The following is a 13,041-nucleotide window of genomic DNA, read 5'->3' on the forward strand; positions in this document are numbered from 1 at the left end:
CTTGTAGGGATAAAGAATTTCCAAAGAAAAACTCCTGCCTTTTAAAAATGTACCATTAGCCCAATCCTGATGTCTACCCTTGTTTAAAAAGTAGATTACTTAATCTCTGGATAGTCTATCATCTAAAATAAATAGTTGAATATATATATTTGGTCTGAACCTAGTAGAGGTTCCATAAACACATGGTTCACTGAATCCAAGTCCTTTATTTGTGCTTATTTTCCTTTCTGCCACCAACTTTGCACGATTATTTTGCTTTAATACATTTCCATCAGGGTAAACCCCAAAAAATGTAGAGATGAAAATGTTCCAAGAGGGTAAAGGTAACGAGGCATGTGAAAATTTTTTTCAACAAAGTTGAAAAATGAGATTTAGAATAAGGCCTATCTTTGACTTTCAACTATTATAATTCTCTGTTTTTCACCATCATCGTGATGTAGAAGCAATGGAAAGGTCACCTGAAACCTAGAGAGCAATGGAACTAATTAATTGACCAAGTAACTTTCGCAAAGCCAATGGCATAGAACCTCTAAATCTATCTTTCTGGAATCCAATTAAGAGCTCTACTTGGTGCTAATCCCATGTCTCTGCTTTGCCCTTATCTACATGCATCCAGGGGTCTGTAAGAACACTGAGTACACCTCCCAGCTCCTCCCAGCTCCCCACTTTGAGGCACTTATTTCCCCAGCTGCCTGGATGTTCCAGCTGTCACTGGTTCACAGCTGAGTCCCTCCCTGGACATTACCCTCAACAGAAGGGACCTGCCTCACCCCAAATTAAGCAATTTCCCATAGGGCAGCCCCACAGCCAGTAAGTAGTCAGTGTGGGGATACAACCTCCTAGAACCTGACCTATAATAGGGTTTCTCTATCAACTTACAGCAAAATTCGACTGAAACCTAGAGAGAAAAAGCCCCACTGAAAGCTATCCAATGTCCATCCATTGCCATTTTTTTGTGCGCAGTTGATCTCTATTGTTCCACCTAAAGAACACTCTATTGCTAATAGCCATCCCTTTACTGACAGAGACAAATCATATTGATTTTACAGAAAAGTGGGATTAATTCTCTACTGAACTCAGGAGAGAATTATTTCATATCTCCTTTCAATACCATCTTATTCATGCCCCTTCCTCAGGCAATTGTGGCCATATTCCTAGAGTAGAAAGAAAAACTAGACCTGAAATGGAATCATTTATGAATACTTCCAAAGGAAATAGGCCAATTCTAACCAATTTTCACCTTTATAATTCAGTAACTCCCTTGAATGAAGCTGTCTGCTGTGGCCCACCTGGGATGTCACAAGAACTAGCAATTTTGAAGTTTTCTTACCTGTTGGAAGGTCTAGATCGCCTCCACTCACCAAGTCTTTTCTCCAACTACCAGGTTGTAATAGGTAAAATTATTCTTCCATCCTTGGAGTTGTTCATCCAGACTTATTTGGAGAAATAATAAAGGTTTCAAAATGTAGATTTTTTACTTCGGTAGCCATGGTGCATTTGCTTCCTATCACTGCTATACCAAATTTCCACAAATATAGTGGCTCAGAACAATGCAAACTTATTATCTCACAATTCTGTAGTTCAAAAGTCTGAAATATGCCTTACAGGCTAAAATAAAGGTGTTGGCAAGGCTGAGTTCCTTCTGGAGGCCCCAGAAGAGAGTTCAGCTTACCTTTTCTAGCTTCTAAAAGCTGCCCACACTCATTGAATCATGGCCCCACCCTTCATCTTCAAGGTCAGCAGTGTAGCATCCTCAAAAGTCTGTCTCTCTGCTTCTGTCACAATTTGCTTACTCTGACTCTGCTGTCTCCCTAGTAAAAAGATAACCTCCTGAGGTGGAGCCAAGATGGCCAAATAGGAACAGCTCCAGTCTACAGCTCCCAGCATGAGCGACGCAGAAGACGGGTGATTTCTGCAGTTCCAACTGAGGTACCGGGTTCATCTCACTGGGGAGTGTTAGAAAGTGGGTGCAGGACAGTGGATGCAGCACACCGAGCCTGAGCCGAAGCAGGGCGAGGCATTGTCTCACCCGGGAAGTACAAGGGGTCAGGGAATTCCCTTTCCTAGTCAAAGAAAGGGGTCACAGGTGGCACCTGGAAAATCGGGTCACTCCCACCCTAATACTGTGCTTTTCCAATGGTCTTAGCAAACGGCACACCAGGAGATTATATCCCGTGCCTGGCTCGGAGGGTCCTACGCCCACGGACCCTTGCTCATTTCTGGCACAGCAGTCTGAGATCAAACTGCAAGGCAGCAGTGAGGCTGGGGGAGGGGTGCCCACCATTGCCGAGGCTTGAGTAGGTCAACAAAGCAGCCTGGAAGCTCGAACTGGGTGGAGCCCACCGCAGCTCAAGGAAGCCTGCCTGCCTCTGTAGACTCCACCTCTGGGGGCAGGGCATTGCCAAACAAAAGGCAGCAGAATCCTCTGCAGACTTAAATGTCCCTGTCTGACAGCTTTGAAGAGAGTAGTGGTTCTCCCAGCACGCAGCTGGAGATCTGAGAATGGACAGACTGCCTCTTGAAGTGGGTCCCTAACCCCCAAGTAGCCTAACTGGGAGGCACCCCCCAGTAGGGGCAGACTGACACTTCACATGGCCAGGTACTCCTCTGAGACAAAACTTTCAGAGGAACGATCAGACAGCAACATTTGCTGTTCCCCAATATCCACTGTTCTGCAGCCTCCGCTGCTGATACCCAGGCAAACAGGGTCTGGAGTGGACCTCCAGCAAACTCCAACAGACCTGCAGCTGAGGTCCTGACTGTTAGAAGGAAAACTAACAAACAGAAAGGACATCCACACCAAAACCCCATCTGTACATCACCATCATCAAAGACAAAGGTAGATAAAACCACAAAGATGGGGAAAAAACAGAGCAGAAAAACTGGAAACTCTAAAAATCAGAGTGCCTCTCTTCCTCCAAAGGAACGCAGCTCCTCATCAGCAACGGAACAAAGCTGGATGGAGAATGACTTTGACGAGTTGAGAGAAGAAGGCTTCAGACGATCAAACGACTCCGAGCTAAAGGAGGAAGTTCGAATCCATGGCAAAGAAGTTAAAAACCTTGAAAAAAATTAGACGAATGGCTAACTAGAATAACCAATGCAGAGAAGTCCTTAAAGGACCTGATGGAGCTGAAAACCAAGGCATGAGAACTACGTGACGAATGCATAAGCCTCAGTAGCTGATTCAATCAACTGGAAGAAAGGGTATCAGTGATGGAAGATCAAATGAATGAAATGAAATGAGAAGAGAAATTCAGAGAAAAGAAAATAAAAAGAAATGGATAAAGCCTCCAAGAAATCTGGGACTATGTGAAAAGACCAAATCTACGTCTGATTGGTGTTCCTGAAAGTGACGGGGAGAATGGAATCAAGTTGGAAAACACTCCACAGGATATTATACAGGAGAACTTCCCAATCTAGCAAGGCAAGGCAACATTCAGATTCAGGAAATGCAGAGAACGCCACAAAGATACTCCTCGAGAAGAGCAACTCCAAGACACATAATTGTCAGATTCACCAAAGTTGAAATGAAGGAAAAAATGTTAAGGGCAGCCAGAGAGAAAGGTTGGGTTACCCACAAAGGGAAGCACATCAGACTAACAGCGGATCTCTCGGCAGAAACTCTACAAGCCAGAAGAGAGTGGGGGCCAATATTCAACATTCTTAAAGAAAAGAATTCTCAACCCAGAATTTCATATCCAGCCAAACTAAGCTTCATAAGTGAAGGAGAAATAAAATACTTTACAGACAAGCAAATGCAGAGAGATTTTGTCACCACCAGGCCTGCCCTACAAGAGCTCCTGAAGGAAGCACTAAACTTGGAAAGGAACAACCGGTACCAGCCACTGCAAAAACATGCCAAATTGTAAAGATCATCAAGGCTAGGAAGAAACTGCATCAACTAACGAGCAAAATAACCAGCTAACATCATAATGACAGGATCAAATTCACACATAACAATATTAATCTTAAATGTAAAGGACTAAATGCTCCAATTAAAAGACTCAGACTGGCAAATTGGATAAAGAGTTTGGCTGGATAAAGAGTCAAGACTCATCAGTGTGCTGTACTCAGGAAACCCATCTCACATGCAAAGACACACATAGGCTCAAAATAAAGGGATGGAGGAAGATCTACCAAGCAAACGGAAAACAAAAAAAGGCACCAGTTGCAATCCTAGTCTCTGATAAAACAGACTTTAAACCAACAAAGATCAAAAGAGACAAAGAAGGCCATTACATGATGGTAAAGGGATCAATTCAACAAGAAGAGCTAACTATCCTAAATATATATGCACCCAATACAGCAGCACCCAGATTTATAAGGCAAGTCCTTACAGACCTACAAAGAGACTTAGACTCCCACACAATAATAATAGGAGACTTTAACACCCCACTGTCAACATCAGACAGATCAACGAGACAGAAAGTTAACAAGGATATCCAGGAATTGAACTCAGCTCTGCACCAAGCAGACCTAATAGACATCTACAGAACTCTCCACCCCAAATCAACAGAATATACATTCTTCTTAGCACCACACCGCACTTATTCCAAAATTGACCACATAGTTGGAAGTAAAGCACTCCTCAGCAAATGTAAAAGAACAGAAATGATAACAAACTGTCTCTCAGACCACAGTGCAATCAAACTAGAACTCAGGATTAAGAAACTCACTCAAAACCGCTCAACTACATGGAAACTGAACAACCTGCTCCTGAATGACTACTGGGTACATAACAAAATGAAGGCAGAAATAAAGATGTTCTTTGAAACCAACGAGTACAAAGACACAACATACCAGAATCTCTGGGACACATTAAAAGCAGTGTGTAGAGGGAAATTTATAGCACTAAATGCCTACAAGAGAAAGCAGGAAAGATCTAAAATTGACACCCTAACATCACAGTTAAAACAACTAGAGAAGCAAGAGCAAACACATTTAAAAGCTAGCAGAAGGCAAGAAATAACTAAGATCAGAGCAGAACTGAAGGAAATGGAGACACAAAAAACCCTTCAAAAAACCAATGAATCCAGGAGCTGGTTTTTTGAAAAGATCAACAAAATTGATAGACCGCTAGCAAGACTAATGAAGACGAAAACACAGAAGAATCAAATAGATGCAATAAAAAATGATAAAGGGGATATCACCACTGATCCCACAGAAATACAAACTACCATCAGAGAATACTATAAACACCTCTATGCAAATAAACTAGAAAATCTAGAAGAAATGGATAAATTCCTTGACACATACACCCTCCCAAGACTAAACCAGGAAGAAGTTGAATCTCTGAATAAACCAATAACAGGCTCTGAAATTGAGACAATAATTAATAGCTTACCAATCAAAAAAAGTCCAGGACCAGATGGATTCGCAGCCAAATTCTACCAGAGGTACAAGGAGCAGCTGATACCATTCCTTCTGAAACCATTCCAATCAATAGAAAAAGAGGGAATCCTCCCTAACTCATTTTATGAGGCCAGCATCATCATGATACCAAAGCCTGGCAGAGACACAACAAACAAAGAGAATTTTAGACGAATATCCCTGAAGAACGTTGATGCAAAAATCCTCAACAAAAGACTGGCAAACCGAATCCAGCAGAACATCAAAAAGCTTATACACCATGATCAAGTGGGCTTCATCCCTGGGATGCAAGGCTGGTTCAACATACGCAAATCAATAAACATAATCCAGCATATAAACAGAACCAATGACAAAAACCATATGATTATCTCAATAGATGCAGAAAAGGCCTTTGACAAAATTCAACAACGCTTCATGCTAAAAACTCTCAATAAATTAGGTATTGATGGGACGTATCTCAAAATAATAAGAGCTATCTGTGAGAAATCCACAGCCAATATCATACTGAATGGGCAAAAACTGGAAGCATTCCTTTTGAAAACTGGCACAAGACAGGGATGCCCTCTCTCACCACTCCTATTCAACATAGTGTTGGAAGTTCTGGCCAGGGCAATCAGGCAGGAGAAGGAAATAAAGGGTATTCAATTAGGAAAAGAGGAAGTCAAATTGTCCCTGTTTGTAGATGACATGATTGTATATCTAGAAAACCCCACTGTCTCAGCCCAAAATCTCCTTAAGCTGATAGGCAACTTCAGGAAAGTCTCAGGATACAAAATCAATGTGCAAAAATCACAAGCATTCTTATACACCAATAACAGACAAACAGAGAGCCAAATCATGAGTGAACTCCCATTCACCATTGCTTCAAAGAGAATAAAATAGCTAGGAATCCAACTTACAAGGGATGTGAAGGACCTCTTCAAGAACTACAAACCACTGCTCAGTGAAATAAAAGAGGATACAAACAAATGGAAGAACATTCCATGCTCATGGGTAGGAAGAATCAATATTGTGAAAATGGCCATACTGCCCAAGGTAATTTATAGATTCAATGCCATCCCCATCAAGCTACCAATGACTTTCTTCACAGAATTGGAAAAAAATACTTTAAAGTTCATATGGAACCAAAAAAGAGCCCGCATCACCAAGTCAATCCTAAGCCAAAAGAACAAAGCTGGAGGCATCACACTACCTGACTTCAAACTATACTACAAGGTTACAGTAACCAAAACAGCATGGTACTGGTACCAAAACAGAGATGTAGACCAATGGAAGAGAACAGAGCCCTCAGATATAATGCCACATATCTACAACCATCTGATCTTTGACAAACCTGATAAAAACAAGAAAGGGGGAAACAACTCCCTATTTAATAAATGGTGCTGGGAAAACTGGCTAGCCATATGGAGAAAGCTGAAACTGGATCCCTTCCTTACACCTTATACAAAAATTAATTCGAGATGGATTAAAGACTTAAACGTTAGACCTAAAACCATAAAAACCCTAGAAGAAAACCTAGGCAATACCATTCAGGACATATGCATGGGCAAGGACTTCATGTCTAAAACACCAAAAGCAATGGCAACAAAAGCCAAAATTGACAAATGGGATCTCATTAAACTAAAGAGCTTCTGCACAGCAAAAGAAACTACCATCAGAGTGAACAGGCAACCTACAGAATGGAAGAAAATTTTTGCAATCTACTCATCTGATGAAGGGCTAATATCCAGAATCTACAATGAACTCAGACAAATTTACAAGAAAAAAAACAAACAACCCCATCAAAAAGTGGGCGAAGGGTATGAACAGACACTTCTCAAAAGAAGACATTTATGCAGCCAACAGACACAGGAAAAAATGCTCATCATCACTGGCTATCAGAGAAATGCAAATCAAAACCACAATGAGATACCATCTCACACCAGTTAGAATGGTGATCATTAAAAATTCAGGAAACAACAGGTGCTGGAGAGGATGTGGAGAAACAGGAACACTTCTACACTGTTGGTGGGACAGTAAACTAGTTCAACCATGGTGGAAGTCAGTGTGGCGATTCCTCAGGGATCTAGAACTAGAAATACCATTTGACCCAGCCATCCCATTACTGGGTATGTACCCAAAGGATTATAAATCTTGCTGCTATAAAGACACATGCACACGTATGTTTATTGCGGCACTATTCACAATAGCAAAGACTTGAAACCAAGCCAGATGATCAACAATGATAGACTGGATTAAGAAAATGTGGCACATATACACCATGGATACTATGCAGCCATAAAAAATGATGAGTTCATGTCCTTTGTAGGGACATGGATGAAGCTGGAAACCATCATTCTCAGCAAACTATCACAAGGACAAAAAACCAAACACCTCATGTTCTCACTCATAGGTAGGAATTGAACAATGAGAACATATGGACACAGGAAGGGGAACATCACATTCTGGGGACTGTTGTGGGGTGGGGGGAGTGGGGAGGTATGGCATTTGGTGATATACCTAATGTTAAATGACGAGTTACTGGGTGCAGCACACCAACATGGCACATGTATACATATGTAACAAACCTGCACGTTGTGCACATGTACCCTAAAACTTAAAGTATAATAAAAAATAATAATAAATAAAATAAAAGATAACCTCCCATCTCATACCCTTTATCACATCTGCAAAGTTCCTTTTGTTATGTAGATTAACATATTTGCAGATTCTGAGATTAGAACATCTCAGAATGGACATCTTTGGGGGGCCATTTTTCAGCCTACCTTACATAGCTATTTATTTTTCCAAGGAAATAAAAAAGAATTACCTGCATTCTCCAGGAGAACTAGTTGTAAAGTTCAGGTCACAGTCGCACCTCATAAATATTGGCTCAGGCTTTTCTCCCCAGTTCTGCAGCTGCATAACCAAACACCATTGTGCTAATAGAAGCTCATCCACTCAGCTGCATAACCAAACACCATTGTGCTAATAGAAGCTCATCCACTCAGCTGCATAACCAAACACCATTGTGCTAATAGAAGCTCATCCACTTAGCTACATAACCAAACCCCACTGTGCTAATAGAAGCTCATCAACTCAGCTACATAACCAAACACCATTGTGCTAGTAGAAGCTCATCCACTCAGCTGCATAACCAAACACCATTGTGCTAATAGAAGCTCATTCACTCAGCTGCATAACCAAACACCATTGTGCTAGTAGAAGCTCATCCACTCAGCTGCATAACCAAACACCATTGTGCTAATAGAAGCTCATCCACTCAGCTGCCTGGTTTCTGCTAACTCAGCTGGGAGCCTATAAATTTGGTGAAGCTGTATTTGTGGGAATCCTTTCTGGGGTTTAGAGGGGTGGAGAGCTAGGCCTACAACCTTCTTTTAAACAGGCAAAAACTGAAACTGTTTAACTGAAAGTACTGTCAAATATTTTCATGTAAAATGAAAATGTAGACTTTTCATAACTTGCAGGGCTCTTAGGGGATCTATTTAATGAATTCTCTCATTTTACCAGCAAGAAAACTATGGAGGAGAAAGATCAAGTCAAGCTCACCAGCCTCTGAGTAGCAAACCTGAGACTTGGTTTCCTTATCTTCTGCTCCACTGCCAGGAAGGAAGAAAGGAAGGCAGTAAGTAAAAAGGGAAGGAAGGAAGGGAGGGAGGAAAGAAAAAGAGGATTAAAATCATTCGAAAACCAAAATTCAAAGAGATCCAGTGTGTCCACTCAAGTGCAGACACCTGATATAGTCAGCTCTTGACTAACGAGGATAAAGGTGAAGAGAGATGAAAGTCATGTATAATTCTAAACCCTGATTAAAACAAAACTAGTCTGAATCTGGTACCAAGTAAATTTATATAAACATATTTTATTGTAATTATATCTAATATTTAGGAACACATTTACCACTCCACAGATGCCCAAAAGTGTAAAAATAACCCTAGTGCAACTCATTAGGAACACTAAACACCAAATGTGTCACTTGATGAGAAACTGCTAAAGGCTTGCTAATAAATAGTCTAATTTCTATTTGCTTCCCAGTTAATCTCTTTTTTAAAAATGTTAGAACACAACTAAGTTGGGCAGAGGAGTAATCTCAATGCTTAGATCTTCCTCTGTCTTCTCCTTCTCACTTAATTTCTCAACCCTGTCTTTAGAGTTCTTGAATCCATGGCCCTCCTAATCCCATTTGGTTTTGCTTACAGTAAACAAAAGCTTCCTTTTTGAGGGACCATTGACTCTGGGATGGAGCCCAGAAATAACCTGGTGGTCTCACTAGAGGGGTTCTGATGATTACCAGGCATCTGCAATAGAAGCCTTCAGATATGTGGACATTTGCACTGATTGGGGGTAATTTTTCTATTTTATGCACTTTTAATGCATTTTCTATTAATCAACAAACAGAGAACACAACCCCAAATAACTGAGCAATGACCAGGGCTAAAAAGCTGGAATGTGAATTCAGCTTTCCGGGATTCCCAAGCTTCTTACTGCCCATAAAGCAGGACACAGACACGCAGAGATATGTGCTCAAAAACTGTCTTAAAGCCATATACAAAGACAGCATCATTTTGAATTATGCTACAAAACAGTGCCTGAAAGTTGTGTATGAAGTAAATTTCCATTACAAGAATCACAAATTGATATTTTATTTTGAAGCTATTTACAGAGATGTGTTACACAAGTCTTAAAAATGTGTCTCCCAGACCATGCCACATGCATGGGCAGAGGAACACAGGCACACACATGTACATATACACAAGCCCCTTCACCTGGCTGACTTTTTCATCACTCCTCATCACTTCATCAGGCAAGTCTTCCCAAACCCTCCAGACTCAGCTCAATCCCCCTCATCTTCTCATTGTCTCTGTAGCTCTTACCACAGTTGCCAACTGATTCATTATTTGTTAGCAGAATAGGATAGTGTTTAAGTGTCAGATTCTCAAGCCAATCTTCCTAGGTTCAAATATCAGTTCTGTCACCTACTGGTTGTGGGATCTTGAGCAAGCTCCTTAACCTTGCTTTGCCTCAGTTTCCTCAACTGCAAACTAGAGATCAGAGTTCCATCTTCTGGGATTATTGAGTGGAACATGTGAGATAATGCATGTAAAATATTTGGGAAAGTGTCCAATACATAGTAAGTTCTATACAGGTATTTGATATTCTTATTTATCAGCTGTGAGCATCACTCATTATGCTGTAAGGTGCACAAAGGCTGGAATTGTTTCTATATTTCCCACTCCTCATATCTGCTTTCAAATAGTTTTTGGAGGAAGAAAGTTGTGAAATCCCAAAGTTTCCTCTGCCATCACTAAATCTCTTCATCTCATTCACAGCTCTGCCACATTCTCTACGGTCACCACCATTGGAGCTGCTGTCACCACAGCTACCACAGCCCCTTTACTGACACATCCAAATACCTTAAGTTCAAAAGGCTGTGGCATCAGATTCAGAAAGAAGAGTGCTAATTCTAAAAGATAGCCATTCGAGCAGCAGCAATGTAACAGATGTTTTGTTGATTCTGCAATTATTTCAAAGGTAACAAAAACTGGCTAACAATAGAGGAGGCAGGAGCTTAAGCTCCAGAAGAAACACACCAACAACTACAAATTCACAGCCACTATCCACCAAGGGGGTACAAAATAATAGAAGAATAACAATAACAAAAACAACAATGAAAGCACTAAGATGCTTTCAAGGGAGGCACCATAGCAGAGTCGTGATGAGCACAAGACCCGGATCCTGCGAATCTGGGTCTCAAGCCCATCTCTGTTACTTACTAGCTGTGAAACGCTGAGCTGTTTCTTAACTTTTACGTGATTTAGCTTCCTCTCTGAAAAATGAAGATAAAAATAGTATCAGCACCACTACAGTATTACTATAAGGACTACAGAATTACCTTTTGTAGAGAACTTGGAACAGTGACTGGCACATAAAAAGTATTCAATTGATGTTGGTTATTTTTGTTAATTGAAAGAGTTTTCACAGACATATCTCAAAGGACCAGCACTGAGAGTTTTCCACACATATATTATGCAGACACACACACACCCAAGACCTTTTTCCCGACACCTCACATTAACACTACACTTTGATACAGTGTATACTCTCTCAGGCCCTTTCCTTGGGCTCTTACACAAAGCCAAGAGTTCTGCCTGTTGCTCTTTTCCCTGATGTGACTATTACCTGTGTTAAGACAGGTATCTTAAATCAATCTATGCATGGCTACCATTATTTCACTGCAGAACACGGACTAATAGTCCCAGCTTTACTTCTCAATCGAGGCTTTCTGTAAGAAGAGCTTCCTATCCAGGTATTCTTATGAACACACAAAGACCAATCTTTTATCCATGGCCTAACTCAGTGTTTACCAAACTTGAATACATCTGAAGACTTGCAAAGCTCTATCAATTTCTGTCTGAGAGACATATTCCAACCCTTAAATTTATGAAAGACTCAACAAGCTGAAAAAGCAAGCAATACAATTTCAGAGAAGTAGTTTATCCAAGGATACATGGACAGTAAAAAATAGAACTATGCCTTAAAACCCTTCTTTTGACTTTGTACAATGTTTTCTTTTAAATTTTATTTACTCAAGAAGTTTGGAATTTAGAAATCATGGAGATGATTGGGCAAACCTAATACTAAAGGAAAAGTCAGATAATCCATATCATTGCTTTTTATCCCATTAAAAAAGCTGAGAATACTAATAAAGCTAACTTAACTAAAATCTGTATAGTTATGATCCCGTTCTATAAAAGAGGAGACCAGTGAATTTTTTCATCCCTGGTGGTGCAGCAGGAAACAGAATCTACCACAGAAAAGAAAATGAGAAACTACATGAATCTTAGACAACTATTAAGACCTGTGTGTGAACTGGCTTGACATGCTGGAGTCCCAAGGAACCCATCCACACCATCAAGCTGTACTCACCTGCCAGCACTTTACCACAGGTCTTCACCAGGCACAGAGGAGGACTATACTGAAGACTGAGGGAAAGTCAAGAAATCTGAGAGAGAGAGATCCCTGAGGCATGTGAACCTTCCCTAAGTGCAAGGCAGCATCTCAGTGAAGACTGGAGTCAGGGCAGAAGAGTTAAAAGAAATCTGTCTGAGAAAGTCTAGGCCTTCACTAGGTCAAAACAGTTGCAACGGAGCCCAGAAATAAGGCAGAAGAACTGAGAACAGTTCCTCAGAGTGTTGCAAACTTTCATTAAGTACAAGGCACTGGATGCCAAAGGCTTGAAGCAGCAGAGCAAAAAGAAGAGAGACCTCCTGAGATTAATAAAGTCAGAAACAGGAAAGGAAAAAGAACTCCCTAGCAACCAAAACAGTCTGGGAACACACAGAGATCTCTGAAATCTTGCCAGTGCTCAGATCACAAGCCCTAGTGATAGAAAAGACCTTATTCTGTTTTCAAAACATTTGAAGTCAGTGGTAAACTAATCCAACTAAAGCTGAAATAATCCCACATACCTCAAATATACAACAGATTTCCTCAACTTTCCCAAGAAAAGGTCTAACAAAAAAAAAGTATGCACTTTTTTAGGGTAAATAAATATTAATTTTCTCAATCTCTACTATTTTTCTCACAATGTCCAACATACAGTAAAAAATTTTGAGACACACAAAGAGAAAAAATGTGAGCAATAATCAAATGAGAAAACAGTCAACA

The 13,041-nt window shown here is 40.6% G+C and overlaps 1 long non-coding RNA gene across 1 annotated transcript in view; it reads right to left on the minus strand.

Moving 5' to 3' along the window:
- The window catches only part of LOC107974268 (uncharacterized), a 353,723-nt gene extending 340,953 nt beyond the window's left edge, over positions 1 to 12,770 (minus strand). Inside the window, exons 1-2 of the long non-coding RNA XR_010156300.1 lie at positions 12,301 to 12,770; positions 11,148 to 11,200 (exon numbers count right to left, since the gene is read on the minus strand). This is a non-coding gene — a long non-coding RNA (uncharacterized LOC107974268). The remainder of the gene's footprint in view (positions 1 to 11,147; positions 11,201 to 12,300) is intronic.
- Positions 12,771 to 13,041: the final 271 nt, after the last annotated feature.

The sequence above is a fragment of the Pan troglodytes genome, chromosome 3, assembly GCF_028858775.2.
Source record: "Pan troglodytes isolate AG18354 chromosome 3, NHGRI_mPanTro3-v2.0_pri, whole genome shotgun sequence".
NCBI lineage: Eukaryota > Metazoa > Chordata > Mammalia > Primates > Hominidae > Pan > Pan troglodytes.